Raw genomic sequence first — 16,705 nt, forward strand, 5'->3', positions numbered from 1 at the left:
CTCAATGCACAGCGTGGACACAGCCTCAGACCACCACTGGCTCCGTCACAAGTTCAGTTTCTTTTGACACAGCGTGTAACATCCGTGAAAATAACTGGATTGGGGAAGTTGATAAAGACAACTTTTGATTTACGTATGTTATTTGGATGTTTTAAAAATAAGAGTGTATTCATTTATTATTGATATAATTAGGGAATATTTTTTAAAAACCCAACCTTCAGCTGGTTCCTGTCACTTTTCAGATAAAGACAGAGCTACTGCACACCTGCCCCTGATGGCCGGCTCGTCCCCACCGGCACTGTCGACCCTTTGTGCTCTGCATTTCATCCACAGTGGCTTCCTGCTCCTTCAACAACTGAGTTCTCCACCTCCTCCCAGTTTTAAGGGCTTCACATATGCTCTTTTCTCTGGAAGCTTCTTCTCCCCAACACCCACACTTACCCCAACTCTTCCCCATCCCGCAGACTCATCGCTCCTGCAGGAAAGCCTCCCTCGGCCCGCCAGGAGGGATTGGAACCCTGTCGTGGCTCCTTCACTCATCACAGGTTATGGTTAGACGTGAATGTGAAGATTGCTTGCTAATAGTTGTCTTTCCCACAAAATGCTAAGTTCCAACAGGCAAGAACCATCTGTTTTGTTCACCACTGTGTCTTCAGGCTCTAGCACAGTGCTTGAGCACATGGTAGATTTCCAATAAATACTTGATGAATTCACGATGGAATGAATTCACTCCCATTTTGTGGTGCCAGCCTGGACACGGAAGGGTCAACAAGACATTCCTAATCAGCTCCCCTCCCATGATACCTGAGGAGGCATTTGCAGACTCTCACAGGTCCCTGGATGTTGGCTGGCTACTGTGCCACCTTCAGGGCCGGCTTCCTCCTACTCCTCATGCCATGGATTGAGGTGGCAAGACAAGAGTCAACTTTGGCAGCTTGGGTCTTTGGGATTGGAGAAAGGAAAGCTGACTTCACGAATGCATGAGCGCTCTGGAAAAATATACTAGCTCAATAGGTGCTGCCTTAGTCAGTTTTCCCCTAAAAGCAGAGCCCAAGACAGGCACTTGAGTGAAAGTAGTTTCTTTGGGAGATAACCACAGAAGTAGGAGCAAGGGGCACACAGAGTAAGACAAGGAAGAAGGAAAAGCCAACATAAAGATGCATCATCAAGGTCATTGCTATAATAATTGGGGTTCCATGGGACTTCTGGGAAGTATGAAGAGCCTCCCAGAAACATCTATCAAAAGACGGAGACCAGGGCATTTATCCATGGGCTCCCCTCCTCTCCTGGTTAAGAGCCACCCCATGGGCATTAACTCCCCTGCACTTCCAGGCTGAACAACTTCTCAGACATCAACCCGAGTGCCACCCACAGACGTACAACGAGATGGTAATGGGAGTGGTGGTGAACAAGTGGCTCTGATTTGTAATTGCAGCCCAGCCACCAGGAAGGAGACTTCCGGGGCAGCACGTTTCATACAATAATCAGAAAGTCAGCAGAGGAAATGCAGACACTAGATGAAGACACTCTTTGTCTGTGATGATGATCATGGTTTTGCTCAAATTGACAATTTAAGTTGGCGATGCTGATAACTACAGAGCAGGCTGTCCTGCATTTCTCCCCAGGATGCATTGATTTTAGTTCTCCCATGAGCCTCTTGACTTCTTTTTCCGCCTGTATCAAGGGGAGTGACAATCACAAACGTCCAGTGAATGAGGTCAAGAGGAAAAAAGAGAGGCTATTTCCTGCCCAAACTTCATATCCTTTATGTGCGATTGCACGCGGCTGGATGACAGCTACTGCCAAAACGTATGCAAGCAGGGACCTGAGCTTTAAGAATCACACAGCTTGTAATGTGGTTGAACGCCCTATTGCTCACATCTGCAGCTGCGCCTCCCGCGCCCTCCTCGCACCACTGTCTCCTCACTGTCTAACGCGAGGGCAGCACAACTCCACAGCTCTCAGATTTAAAGAACTGCTGCTGACACTTCCAGGTCCTTCCTTTTAATCTGTGGCTAAGCTGGCCACCACCCGTAAGTGCGATCACCACACTCACTCCCCATCCACACCCCACCTCGCTCCCCATCTACACCCCACCTCACTCCCCATCTACACCCCACCTCGCTCCCCATCTACACCCCACCTCGCTCCCCATCTACACCCCACTTCGCTCCCCATCTACACCCCCACACCAGTCCCCATCTACACCCCACCTCACTCCCCATCTACACCCCACCTCGCTCCCCATCTACACCCCCACACCAGTCCCCATCTACACCCCACCTCACTCCCCATCTACACCCCACCTCGCTCCCCATCTACACCCCACCTCGCTCCCCATCTACACCCCCACATCAGTCCCCATCTACACCCCACCTCACTCCCCATCTACACCCCCACACCAGTCCCCATCTACACCCCACCTCACTCCCCATCTACACCCCCACACCAGTCCCCATCTACACCCCACCTCACTCCCCATCTACACCCCCACATCAGTCCCCATCTACACCCCACCTCACTCCCCATCTACACCCCAACACCAGTCCCCATCTACACCCCACCTCACTCCCCATCTACACCCCACCTCACTCCCCATCTACACCCCCACATCAGTCCCCATCTACACCCCCACATCAGTCTCCATCTACACCCCACCTCACTCCCCATCTACACCCCCACATCAGTCCCCATCTACACCCCACCTCACTCCCCATCTACACCCCCACATCAGTCCCCATCTACACCCCCACCTCATTCCCCATCTACACCTCCACCTCCCTAGAAAACCTCTTTAGCCCTGATGGGACTACGAATCCTTCACAAAACAGGTTTGTCACCACACTGTGTTTGCAAACATTTCCAGAGATCTCTCTCCCTCTCTGTGCTGCTCGATTGAGGAGTATTAAAATCACAAACCCATCCCTTCCCCTCGGGTGATGAATGGACTTCGGCCTTTCTGCGAGCACAGAGCACTCTTCCTTCAGGCCACAACATTTGATAAAGAAATGAATCCTTGACATTATTAATTCCCTGGGCTGAGATTTTGTTTAATAACTGTTTTGTCAGTGATAGATCAGAAGAGGTAGGGTGTGTGGGTGTAAGAGGGAGAGAGGGAGAGATGGCGGGAGGAGAGTGGGAAGAAAGGGGAGGATAATTTAACTGTGGCCTTGAGATTAGGGGGGCTGGCCTTACAAAGTAGCTCTTTATCCAGACCTGGAGCCCCATGAGTCACCCCTGCTCTCTCCCCACCCCCCTCCCATCTGATTAGACTCTAGCCAGCCAATCACAGCCCAGGATTTGGGAAATATTTCGTCCTTGACATTCCGGAGAACAATCCCTTGCTGAGGAAAAAATACATTATAAAATAAATAGAAAAGCATCAATCAGCTGGGAAAATGTATTCTACTGGTTGGAGGCAAGTGATGTGTTTATTTAAATGGGACTGAAGGCAGAGGTTTGATTTTTCACTGAGATACCAAAGCAGAGCAGGGAAGTATTGGCATGTAAGCCATTACCTTCCCTAGATGGTTTTACACAGCGAGATGGCCAGGAGATAGCTGTCAGAGAGGCAGGCACCTTATGGTGGCCAGGAAAGTACTTGTCCAGTTTGTGTGATTTGGATAAAAGTACAAGAGTCATGTCATCGCCAACAGATGGTCTCTTCCTTTTCCTCTTCCTCTCTCCCTCCCTCTCTGTCACACACCCACCTTCCTCAGATGGAAGAATGGTCACGTTGCAGAGGAGGAAATTTCTCTCTTCTGGAATTCACCTCATCCTGGGTTTTGGCAATTGGCAGGTGTTCACAACCGAGAGGAAGCAGGCCTGGCTTCTGAGCCTCATGTCAGGTAGAACCTACCAGGATGCGGTAGCCAAGCCTTGACCCAGACCTGCTCCGTGTGCCCTGCAACGTCTATCCACCCATCCCACACCTTCGCCTCCCTCTCTGCTCAGGGCACAACCTTCTCCCCTCCTCCTGTCCCCAAGATAAAGAAACAAACGTGTTCCTATGACTCATAGGTCCATGAACTCAATCCAGAGGGTAAATAACTCACTGAATGAATGAGAGATGTCATTTCCAGGCTATAAAAATAATTCACTGCCTCATCTTTTCCTAATGGGGTTCACGGCTGGTGCTTGCCTGTCTACCCTCTGCAGCTGCAGCTGCGTGGCCTCTGCGGAGGCTGTGCAGCTTGGCTTGCACTGTGGGCTGAAGAAGGGCTTGACCAGGTCTGATGACATTTGCCTCCTCCTGGACCTTGAAATATAGATGTATATTCTTTCCATCTGTGATGCCTCCAAATACCTACAGGGACTTTCTTTCTCATGAGTTAATAATAACATGCAAATATGCTACAGCTTTTGTTTTCCTTTCTTAGTTAAAGGACAGAAACTTCCACAACAGAATATATGCACTACGTATTAACCTGAACTGGTTCTGGGCAAAATAGTGAGAAATGCTAAATTGATGATCAATTGCTTTTCCCTCTGTCTTTTTTACCTTCCGTTCTGCTCTCTCCTTACGTCCAATCCAGGCTCACCCCTTCGTGTGCACACATACATATACACACATACGCATGCTGGCAAACAACCACTTCCCCCCCCGCACCCCTGTCCATCACCCATTACTGCTTTCATAAAACGGTCCCCTCTATTAGCTCACTGAGGTCTGCCCACCTTTCCAGGACAACACAGAGAGACTTCACTCGATTTTTCTCACCCACTAAAAGTCAACTCAACCACCTCTTTGGTTATATCTGCTTTCCAACCCCGAGACCAGGAAAGACTCTGTGTCCAGCCGCCTGAAATCCGTCCAGACTCGATCTCCCGTGCTCTAGCCTGGGGGAGCCACCCCCCAGCACCTGCCCTCAATACTTCTTCACTTTTCAATTTTTCAGACAAAAATGTTTTCTTATTTTTCCATCTGCTTATTTTTCCCAGCCAGGTTCTAAGCTTCGCTGAAGGCAAGACCTCGGTCTGCTGTTACACTGAATGCACGCACATACACACACACAAACACACACACACACACACACACACACACACTCCGTCCAAAATGATTCACTGCGCTGAGCTGGTGTTTTGTAAATTTTTGCTATTAAATCTTAGCAATTCCAAGTCCTATGAGAGCCCCTGGAACGAGATATTTGGAGGCAGACAGGAATTTGAAATCAGACCAAAAAAATAAATAAATAAAAAGAGGGCATTAGCATTTGGCAGGTCCTGTAGCCATTCTGACACACAGTATTCTTGCATGTTAAATGGTGATAATAAGGCCTTGCATCGGGGGTGTGGGAATTAATAGGATGCAGTGTGTAAGGAGCAGGCAGAGTGGCTGGCACATGGTCACCCTCAATAGAATATGGTTAGTACAAGTCACATCATGTCGGCGTCTTTGTCCTCGTGGGTCAGCCTTGCTACCGGCTCAGGCCTCAGTCAGTGAAGACCAGGGTGGCTTGTCTCTGGGCTCAGTGCATGTCCACGCCTCCCCACACTCCTCCACGCAGCACGGCTCTCTGATCCCTTCTCCCATCTCACCACTCCTCCTTTCCTCATTTTGCCCTTGTAAAGCAGCACAGTCCCTTCTTTCTAAGACACACAGGAAAAATTAAATATTTGAAAACCCTTCACTGATGACATCAGTCCAAAGGGGATCAAACAAGCTATCGGGGGCTGCCACAACGCACCTGTGCCTGGTAACCGTCTCCCTGGTGACAGAGGCCCGATGGCCAGGGGATGCTTCTTCTGAAGCTGTAACGGTTTTTCTTTCCAGAGAGCGTCTCCTCCTGCTCTGATTAATCAACATCACATCTTTCAGTGTGTGTTTAAGTGAAATAATAGATTACTGCTCAACTGCAGTTGAATGACAGAGGCTTTTGATGACTCTCAAGAAGAAAAGACAAAAAAAAAACCACAATGATTTTGTTGAAAAGGAAAAACTTAAAAACCTCTCTTTTTCTTGCTGCCTGCTTTCTTGTATAAACAATTATGTTTAGAAAAGTGATCTTTTGAATGATGAACCATTCCCGTTATCTCACCAAGACTTTGGGGTAATCCACACTTTCCAGCTTTTTTTTCTGCTTAGAATACTTGAAACTGTACAAACACAGCCCACGCTTGGCTCACAGAGTAGCATGTCACAGCGTCCGGTGTCATCTCCCAGAGATTCTGAGAGCTCTGCTTTTTGAGATTCTGACAACTATTTTGAACTGTGCCTTTTTGTTTTCTGGCAGGAAAGGTTAAAATGTGCTTTTGAAGATATATTTCTCAGGTAATATTTTTTTCTTTTTCTCCTTTGGAATCCTTTGTTCAGCCTTAGAAAGTTCTTATAATGCTACGAAACCACCAATTTGTCTGTATCTCCTCTTTACCCTTTTGTGTTGGGACCAGAATTCTAGATTTCTTCTTATATACCTAAAGTCCTCATCCACATTTCATTAGGATATTTAAAACAAACAGAGGTACTCCATGAAAATGTGTCATCCACTAGTTTCTGGCTGACTTTCTCCTCCAAGTTCTCCTAAATACTTTTGGAAAGGTAAAATAAGAAAGTGGAACCAGTTCTGTCATATGTTCAGTTCTAAATACTTAAACAATAATTCCTGACGTGTAAGTCAAAAGGGTTATTCATTGCTTGGCAAGGAAGAATTCAAAAGAAGGCACGTGCTGTGCGGGTTTCATGTGTTATTAACGTGCTGAAAATACACTTGCTTTTGTCTTGCACGCACTCATTTTAACGATGATTCACAGAATGGATTGACACTGAACTTTTTTCTAGGCTTAAGGAAGGATGCTAAGTTGGGGTCAGCTATCTTAACCAGCAGGTCTTTCACAGAGTCCTAAACGTCACCGCCAGGTGGCACAGCAACATAATCTGAAAAAGGGATGCCGTCCCAGGGGGCCGACTCCTAGCCTCTGTTAATGGCTTGATTTTCCACTTACAAGCAAGAAAATGCCATGGAAACTTTTGTTTTCCTCTTCGGGTGGAGGAGGAGGGGAAGGGCTGGGGAGGAACGAAGCCCCCTTCCACTGAGTGCTGTGTGCTGCCCCATAGCCACATCTGGACATTATAAATCACGCACGGTTGGGGTCCAGCATTTTCTGATCTTAGCAACAGCCCCATTCTAAGCAAAAAGGAACCAGTGTGTTCTGTTTAGCTTAAAAACAACTAAAACCACAAGTAAAGGGGAGAAATAAGAGCATTCTAACAGAGGGGTAAACATCAGTGCAGTTTATTTGGAGCCAGTCCTGGGCAAGTCACTTTAGAACATAGCAGGCTCCTGGCTCCACGTGCCAATTGATCCTCACCTGTAACTTGTTCTGCCTCTAAGACAGAGACTTGAAATTGAGTCAGTGTTACCTTAAAACTTCATCTCTGCTCACAGTCCCTCCCTCCGACACTCCGTCGCCCCAAGTAATTACCTTTTATTATTATGACTTTTTAATCTGGGTCATAGCTTAACATTCCACAGCACCTACTTCGAAAAGGTGGGAGGTTGCTGCCTTTCTCAGTGAAACCGCTCTGGACGCCCGAGCGCCTGAGTTCCAGCTCAGCTGAGTCTGACGCTCCCCAACCTGTCCTCCTCCTGCATTCCCGAGCTCATGGATCTCCACACAGAGCACCTTCAGACCATGTCACCAGGATCTGTCTAATCTCATTAGATTTCTCATTTTCAGCATAATACTGTCATGGCGTTGTGCACCAGTGCCCCAGATTAGTGGCTTGTCAGAACAGTGCCCCACTAATGAGCTAATCCAAATAATGCTCAAATCCCAAATCAGATTTAAGACGATCCAGTCTGGGTAGAATTAGGGAGCGAGAAATGCTGGCTGAAGGAACAAGCTTTCATTTTCTTTGTTTTGCCTTAAAATAAAATAGGTGGAATGCTGTCAAACTCGAGAGTTTTTTCCTTTGCACGACATTAACCTCCATTACGCGATTGGGAATAATAAACAGAAAAGAGTACATCTGTATGGACGGTATAAATTCACCCTGGAGGATTGGAAAACACACAAACACACATATGCAAGCTTAATATATTCAGCAGATCCACATCCTTCACAGCTTCTAGTTTTCCTGACTTTCCTGTGAGCTTGGCCTTAAGACCTTGCAGATTTTGAATCTGATGTATTTCAATGGTGACCTTAGGATGTAGGGTTAGGTCAAAAAAAATTTTTTTTAAGCTTATTTGTTTCCTTATTTTCCCTCAGGGTAAAGCTGGGCTCCAGAAATCCCAAAATGCATAATAGCAAAGTTAAGGTCAGGCCCTCCGCAAAGGAGCTAGGAAAACGGACGCAATCAGAGTCATTGTGGTTTCAGGTGTTCTTGAAAACGAAGCCTCAGCTTAAAAACTGATGCTTAAAATGGTTTCTTATTTCAGTACACTTCTGCTCTTTTTGGGAATGAAGGAAATTATTTCTGTTGGCAAAAAGGCAGTTTGTATGATGGCCACCTAGTGGGCCAGCCCAGAGCAGAGGAGGACAGGAAAGAAGTCTTCCCTTCTCCTCCCTGGCACAGTGACTTCGTGCGTCACAGTGACGGTCCAGTTCTTCACCTGGCTGCTGTGCGAAGCCTCGAGAACATCATTTGACTTTTAAGAGTCAAGTTCAGCTAAGCAGGGCAGTTTGCTGTTGTATTTTGACAGCAAACGGAAGACAAGTACGGACCATCCTGTACTTTGACTTGAACGCGGTCCTCATCTCCGTGCTTTCTAATCGGTGTACAGCAGGCCACTGCCAGGGTTTTCTTTAATGAGGCACCAGGGAAGTACTTTGGATTTGTTTCTCCTCATTGTTTGTACTTCTGTTAGATATCATGTTTCATCTTATAACTGCTAGACTTTCTAGGTTATAAGCCACCAAAAGAAAGTTGTGTGCTTAATGGAGCATTATGGTTTTGCAACTTACAGGCGCTTTCTTTCACTGATTTCAGACTTAAGCACATCGCGCACAGTCACAAAAACCAAAAGAGTGAGCTGGTGTGTGTCCGTTTTGCCTAAATCACGTGAGCTTTGTTGCTGTGGTTGAAGTTGGAGAAAATCAGAATGGCGCACCATAAGGGCAAAGCAAGTAGGTCTAGGTAATAATACCACCATATTTTTGTCATGCCTCCACAGCCCTGATAAGTTTCCTTACCCAGTGAGTCGGGAATGGGAACCTGTTCATACTAACCTACTAGAAGTCAGCTAGTCAATTACCTAAGCTTCCTTGATTAACTGCACCCAAGGCCACCCCTTCATGCCATCCTCTCCTTGCCCTGCCCAACGCTAATAACAATAGGAGCCCCAGTCCGCCTCCTCGGCTTAACCCAGGAACAGGGCACAAACTGATGATCATTTTTCTTTGTGAATTATGACACAGGCACATCGCCTCACCCCTGGAAGAAAGCAGTCCCTGCCAATCCTTTAAAACAGCCGGCAGAGAAATGAGGGGCCTGCTAGGGCCAAGCTGCCTCCCTGCTGACTCTAATTACCCAGCCGGGAATCGCACATCCCTCCTTCCCGCCCGCCCCCAAGTTGGACCGAGGACTCTGCACTCCACAGCCTTCGGCTGGTCCTTTTGTGTGCCCACGGCTGCCGAGTGGATGTGGCTCATAATGAGCTTTGACACTAATGGAACTGCGAGACAGTGTGATTATGGATTCTCCCCCCTCGCAGCACAGACCTGGCAGGAAATGACCCGAGACTCTGCACCCTTCCACCCCCAAAAGAATTCTGTGGAAACCATCTTCAGCAGCCAGCTGGAGCTCTCCCCCCACCCCTTTCTCAGCTCAGTTTCCTCTTCCCTCCATCATCCTGCAGGTGGCTGAAAATAAGATTTTATGGCCTGACGCGTGGTGGGTTGGTTGACAGCGCTGGAGACCTTCTTTAATTCGAGGGGGCCATGGAGCATGGAGGTAAGACTACAAATGGGAACTGGGACCCATAAAAACAAAGACTTTCCCAACTTGCTTTTCAAAAGCATTCCGAGAAGGAAGGGAGCTAGGGAAGGTACTGTTGTTTTCTATTAGATGCTTAACAATGTGTGTAAGTGGAGGTGATTTAAGAAGAAAACAACACGTGCTTCTGTAATTTCCATGTTGCGTGCGGTACAGGTGTAAGAGACTGGAGCTAACTATCGGCCTGTGAGCTAATTCTAGCAAGAAACAGCTGCTGTCCTCTAATGAGGAGACAGAGCCGCAAGATGCTCTCGGCTGGGAAGCTGGAGGAAGCCTGTTGCAGGGCCTCTTGTAGATTGTGACCTGGCCCAGAATGCTCCCTGCCACACACTTGGTCCCTGGCCCGTTCTCACATCCACTCCAGCAGGTGATAAGTAATTTTCGCCTCCCTGTATCTGGAGAGAGGAATATGTCCCCGTTTTATTAACCTCCACGCTGCTTTTATTCTCATTCCCCAGAAGTGACCATTCCTGACCCCTAGCTATGTATTAGGAGGGTGGGGGGGCTTTCCCATCCTCTGATTTCTTCCTGTTCATTCTCATTTTTCTATGTTTCCAGAACAATCAGAAATTCCCAGAGCTGTCAGCTCTTTATCACGTGATGTCAGTGCTGAGCTGGACCACATTTTCTGTCTCTGGTGCTACAGTTTTCTCCCCGAAGTTCCTTAAATGTGACCAAACCTCTCCTCAACGCCACGGAATGCAGAGCTTGGAGGGTCTGTTGGCGAGGAGAAAGGCGGCTTCCCTTTAGACCTCATTCCAGACAGATCGGGGAAGCATTCGTGTAAAATGTTACTTTTTTAAATGTTAATAAAATCTGATGGTCACGTCGCTCCAGGTATTTAGAGGGGATCAGGCACGTTCGGGGTGGGACGGCCCTGGACGCTCTGAGTATTTCCATGCACTAAACCTCAGCACCTCGCGAGGAGGGAAAGTTAGAATCCAAATAAGCTGAAGCAGGTGCTCTGCTCCGTTACTCATAGCCTAAAAAGGCCCCTTTTGGACCAAATAAAGAGTAGGCAATTTAAGGTGACCATCTCCCCCTACCTTGCGTAGAGTCTTCTTTACTGGGCGGTGGTAACGCTGAAGCCGCCCCCTGACCAGGCGCATCCAGCCGCTGGGCAGTGGGTGAGGCCGGAAAGCGCCTTTTCACAGCACTCGTGGGTGGACTGGTGGCACCTGCGTCTGTCCCTTATAGCCTGTGCAAGGCGGACCTGGTCCCGTGACAGCTTCTCTGTGGACTGTATAGCTTCTGCCAGCAGCTCTGTTTTTCTCTAGTTTAGGATTAGTGGAAATTTAATTGAAAATAAAACCCAGAGAACTGTGTGACTCCTGAAAGGGGGATCGAAGAGTTCCTCCCACAGCCAGCCCCCCTTGTGGCCATTTCTGCTCGCTTCTGTGCGACCTCCAGGGCCTGAGGACAAGCCTCTGTGTCCTGTGGCACGTTGGTGACCGGGACATTGCTGGAAGAGCCAGGACGTGGGCGTGCTTAACTCATCTTTTGGTGAGCGTGTCCACTCAAGGTCAACATTTATTTCTTCTCACCCCAGCAGCCTTTTCTTATGTTTTCCTCCGATCTTTCCAGAGTTTTCTTTGTCACACATGCTATCTGTGAAATCTTTATTTCACCATTATTTTTTTTTAACCTCAGGGAAAGTAAGCTTTCTTTCTCTCTCTCCTTCTCTCTTTCAATGAATTTTCAAGAAGACATAGATATTATTTATGATATATTGGAGGCGAAGATCAGGCAAGAATGAATGGCTGAGAGGATTTTATCTCCCAAAGACAGGACCTGAGCTTTCTGGCTACTCTGAGCGGCTTGCAAAGCTTCCCAGGTGTTAGAGATGAGCGATTTTTTCCTGCTGGTTTTTATCCCTTTCTCTCCCCAAATAACAGCTGCTGGTGTACACTGGCGTCAACTCCTCCAGCACTGAGCCTCCACGAGAGGATGGCATCGAAGTCTCTCTCTCTTGCTTCCTCTTCAGGGCGGCGCGGGCTGCCCCTCAGGAATACTGCCGCCTCTGACCATGGCTAGAATCACCAGCAGCTTCCAGCTTGTGATGTGGGGGACGCAAGAGGCCGGGTACCCTTGTTCTGTGTCAGTTACATTGGCTTCCTTGATTCAAAGCGGTTGCCTCATAAGTATTATTTTTTTGTGAATATTATGCTTGACAGTTTAAATTCATGCATTCTAGTGTTTTTTAGTCACCACCACTTCCATACCACTCAGAGATTGTGTCAGAGCCTAGCATGCTATTTTGCAAACATCAAATGTTAAATAAATATTTTGCTGTGAATGAATGAATGAGTGGACGGATGGATAAATGAATGAATGAATAGAAGTGTTGTTCTGCCTTAGAAAATAGCAATTTGGTTTCACCTATTTGCAGATGAAAGAAAGCAGCTTAAAACATAACTTCCTAAAGTGCCACCTCACTTCCTCTGAGGAACTGATAGAGAAAGGGGATTTTGATTTAACTCGTGCTTTAAAATATTTCAACAGAGGGTCATAAGCGAAACTAGCACAGCAAAGCATTCCTGACTTGGGCGGTCCTGCCTTTGGAGGGGAAGGCAGACCCCATGTAGAGTGCAGGTCCACAGTTCCTTACTCGCAATTCCAGGATGGAAGTGTGTGATACACACAAGTTTGTCATAACTCCTCTGGCAGGAAACCCGACTGGAACGGACCAGGGCTGCTCAGAGCCTTTGTTTGCGTTTATCCCGGCTATTCATACTCTTCCATGGGGATACTCATGTCTGATCACAGGGCGCTGCAGATGCCCCTGGGGTACAGGTAAGAGGTGGCATACTCGCCTTCTTTATTCCCTTTCTAAAATCTGAGAAGTCCTGGATTTCAACACATACACGCCTCGAGGGGTTCAGAAGAGGGACCAGGGGTCTGTCTGAGCAAAATGCTGCCTTCGTATGCTGAAGTTTACTCAGTGACTTAAACAGGTCGCCAACAAGACGAGACACCCAGAGGTCTTAAACATGCGTCGAAAAGACCCCAGGTCTTAGGACTTCACAGCATGAGACTTTTAAGGCGCGAATTCCGCATTCAGCAAATACGTCGTGAACACAGCCCCGGCAGCTGCAGGACTGTGTTAGGCCTCAGGGAGCAGGGCACTACCACTCTTGTTCTCAAGGAGCTCACGGTCTCTGTATAATTTTACAAGAAGCGGCGCAAAAATTACTTACTGGAAGCCTTAAAACATGCTTCCCTTTTAGATCCATCTGAAGCTTTCTTTGCTTCTCTTAATTTTTCTCCATTAAGACTCGCAAAAATCACAAAGTGATTTCTTAATTGCAGCCACATTAACTGATCCAGGCTTTTAAGCACGGGACATTTTTATCACCATGGGGACTGTCCTGGGGCCTGTGCCGCACATGTCTTCTGTGGACAAACAGCACGGCTGAGCCTCAGCACGCCGGTCGCGGACGGCAGGGCCTGGTGAGGGCTTGGATCAAAGGAGCTTTGAAGTCACAGCTCAAACCCAAATGCCAGCTCTGGTGGATGCACTTCTGCCCCTAAAAAGCCACGGTTACTTCTGAATGTTAAATTGGTTTGAAAAGTCAACCACCGGCACCAAATCCCAAGTCACTCTCTCCGATGGTGAGAAAACAAGCAGACGAGGGCTGCCGGGCGGAGGTGTCAGGAGCCTGCCCACTCGGCCTGGGTTCATTTGCTCGGGCCTTCGGAGGCTGACTTATTAATGGTTCTGTTAGTGCAAAAGCTACTGAATTCACTAAAGCAGTAAAAACTGAAGTAAAGCCAATTACGTGTCTGGGGGTGAACGCCAAAAACTGCAGCCCGGGCCGCGCCCATCGGGAAGCATGGTGGCGCCACTGCGCTTAGAGGACGAAGCTTTTGGACGCAGCGACTTCTGTGCCCCTGTTAAGTGTAAGTTACGGAAGCGTTCTGTATGTATTTAGAAATGTTGCTGCCCTGTGACTCCATGATGCTTTCAGGAAGTGGTTCTGCCAGCGTGTTTTCCGTGAACTTTCCTTGTGGCAGTGAAGAGGCCGCAGGACTTGCTAAGCGGGGTGAAAAGAACCAAGGGCTCTTCTAAACCTCAACTTCGGGGACACATTTGGGTGTCCCCATTATGTCCCACGGAGTCTTTGTTGATGGGAATTATGTTCCAGGCGTGGGACCCACGCAGGCGGCTGGCACTCGCATCTCCAGGGGGACAAATCCTATTTCAGGAAGAATCGCACCTCTTCCCTTCCAGCAGATGCTCCCCACTGCAGCCTGGGAAGAGCTGCTGGAACCCCCGGGGAGGGGGAGAGCGGCTCCCTACAGTGTGAATGGCGCACAGTGTTAGGGCGATGGCTTCCGTGGGAAATGACCTGAAGAATTTCAGTAATGAAATTCCACGCAGGCCGGCGAGTACCAAACCATCCTAGAGCCGGGGCTCGGAGCAAACTCCGTCAAGCGGGAAGCCGGGCCCTGTCAGAGCGTGCCCTGACACGGCTTTCAACAGAAGAGCCAGTCTCTGCCTCCGACTGATTCATTCGCACCGGATCTCAAGAAAGAGCACGGACCCATCTCCTTTGTTGCGGCTGTCATGGCACTGGATTTCTGACCAGCCAGAGGTCACTCCGGTGACTTTGTAGGTGGGGTCAGTGAAGAGTCCTGATTCATGAAGCTTTGGAGGGAAAGAAGGCTGAGGATTCGTGCTGAGGTGGTTTTTATTTTGTTTTCCAGGAGGGTGGCAATCCAGAATTCTGCTACAAAACAAACTTTGTGACCCAAACTAGCCACAGTTGAGGAACAATCTGTCCTCTGGGTGCTGTACCCTAGCTTCTTAATTGGATGGGCGGGAGCGCACATTTTCACATGGAGCAAGGAGGTGGCAGAGGCTGTGTAAATCTCATCCCGCAATCCTTGGCAGGCACACGGGCTGCCATTATGCCTTCGAAATGTCAGCCGAGGTAGAAACCGGCTCCAGATCCGGCAGCGCCAGACACCTGCTGCCTCGGCTCGAGGCTGCTGCTGCTGCTGCTGGTCGGCCGCCCACACGCAGCCGCTTTGCCACGCACGGAGCCTCTCCACCCAGGGGCAGCTTGGAGTTCTGTGGCTGTTCCGATTCCCCTCTGTTCTCCACGCCCGTATTCTGCTCCCACAGTCGCGTCTTCTGATAGGAGGTTGACGTGGCATCTTTGCTTTCATTTGGTACCTAAGTTCTCAAAATCCCTGAGATGCTCTCTATGCTGTCCTGTCACTTCTGCGAAGGCTGTGACCTTTCAGAGAGCCCCAGGACCCCATCAGGCAGCAGCTTTGAGGACCGCCTTCCGTCCCTAGAAGATAAACTAGGTGGGCTGAGCTGCCTCGTGGAGGAGAAGCAACAGGACTGATCTAAAGGACAGTGAGCATATTCAGGGTGATTTCCACCTCTTTTCGTTCACAAGTAATTTTTATAAACGGTGTTGTTCACTTTTTCTAAAATTCAGTCTGAGGGCAACTATATCTAAAATCGAATGGACCCAGCAATTTAGTTCTAATTACCACGAGTCTGGCCCCCGCAACTGTGCTGTGGAGTATGGAATCTTTGGGACAACTTAAGCCCCAAATCCAACAAGTTAGGCTCTAGGGCGACGATGACTAACATTCATTGAGCATTTACAGTGCGCCAGCCACCAGGAGCCCGAGGGTGTCTCCCTCGTTCTCAGACCAGCCCTATCAGGTAGGCAGTGCTGTGATCTCCATTTTACAAGTGAAGAAACTAAGAAGTGAGGGCACAGAGAGGTTTACTAACTTGTAGAGCATCACACAGCTGTGTGGTAATCATAGCAACATTCATATAGCATTTACTTTGGGCCAGGCACTGTTCTGAGTGCTGGAAAGCACTTCATGTGAATAAATATGTTAACTTACTCATTCTCACAGCAATCCTGGAGGTGGGTACTATTGTTATCTCATTTCACCGATGAGAAAATTGAGGCACAGAGTTGCCACATGCCCAAAGTGTGAGGCAGAGATTTGAACCTAGACAGTCTGGTTCCAAATTCTATACTTTTTTTTTTTGCAGGGGAAGATTTGCCCTTCACTAACATCAGTGACCAATCTTCCTCCTGTTTTCTCCTTGCCAAAGCCCCAGTACATAGTTGTATATAGTTGTAAATTATTCTAGTTCTTCTACGTGAGCTGCCACCACAGCATGGCTACTGACAGATGAGTGGTGTGCTTCCACACCCGGGAACCAAACCCAGTCCACCAAAGCAGAGCATGCTGAACTTTAACCACTAGGTCATCGGGGCTGGCTCCCAAATTCTATCCTCTTAGTCAGGATGCTAAATTGCTTCTGATATAGCCTTTAATATTGTCATTTCAGTCTTTATTCTTAATGAATGTTTCATAGGGCTGTTGTTAGGATTCACGATACACTCTGTGAACTTAGCCCAGTTCCTGGCACACGGTGAAACACCACGGTAAATGTCGGTTCCTGTTATCATTCATCATAACGATATTCAGGCTGCATTACTTTTTCCCAGTGGTAAGCAGAATGAGAAGGACATATTTTATCTTCCCTAACACAGTTGTACGACAGTGCCCAGCCAAGGGTAGTTAATAAAACCTTTTTCTGATGAGGAGGAATGTTGATAAACTCTCTCTATTATCCGCCATTCTCCCTGGGACTGTGGAGCATTGCAACCATTTCTCTCCTTTGGAATGCTCATTCATGGCAAGCCTCCGAGCCAAAAAAGTCAAATGAAAAAGAATGAGGAAGTTCTATTAGATTTTAAGTAGGAAAAAAATGTAGTGGCC

General features: G+C 48.0%; 1 long non-coding RNA gene across 1 annotated transcript in view; it reads left to right on the plus strand.

Moving 5' to 3' along the window:
- LOC138918818 (uncharacterized) overlaps positions 1–10,762 on the plus strand; it is a 55,065-nt gene extending 44,303 nt beyond the window's left edge. The window contains exons 3-5 of the long non-coding RNA XR_011428617.1: positions 8,933–9,079; positions 9,801–9,895; positions 10,496–10,762. This is a non-coding gene — a long non-coding RNA (uncharacterized lncRNA). The remainder of the gene's footprint in view (positions 1–8,932; positions 9,080–9,800; positions 9,896–10,495) is intronic.
- Positions 10,763–16,705: the final 5,943 nt, after the last annotated feature.

This window comes from Equus caballus, chromosome 18, assembly GCF_041296265.1.
Source record: "Equus caballus isolate H_3958 breed thoroughbred chromosome 18, TB-T2T, whole genome shotgun sequence".
NCBI lineage: Eukaryota > Metazoa > Chordata > Mammalia > Perissodactyla > Equidae > Equus > Equus caballus.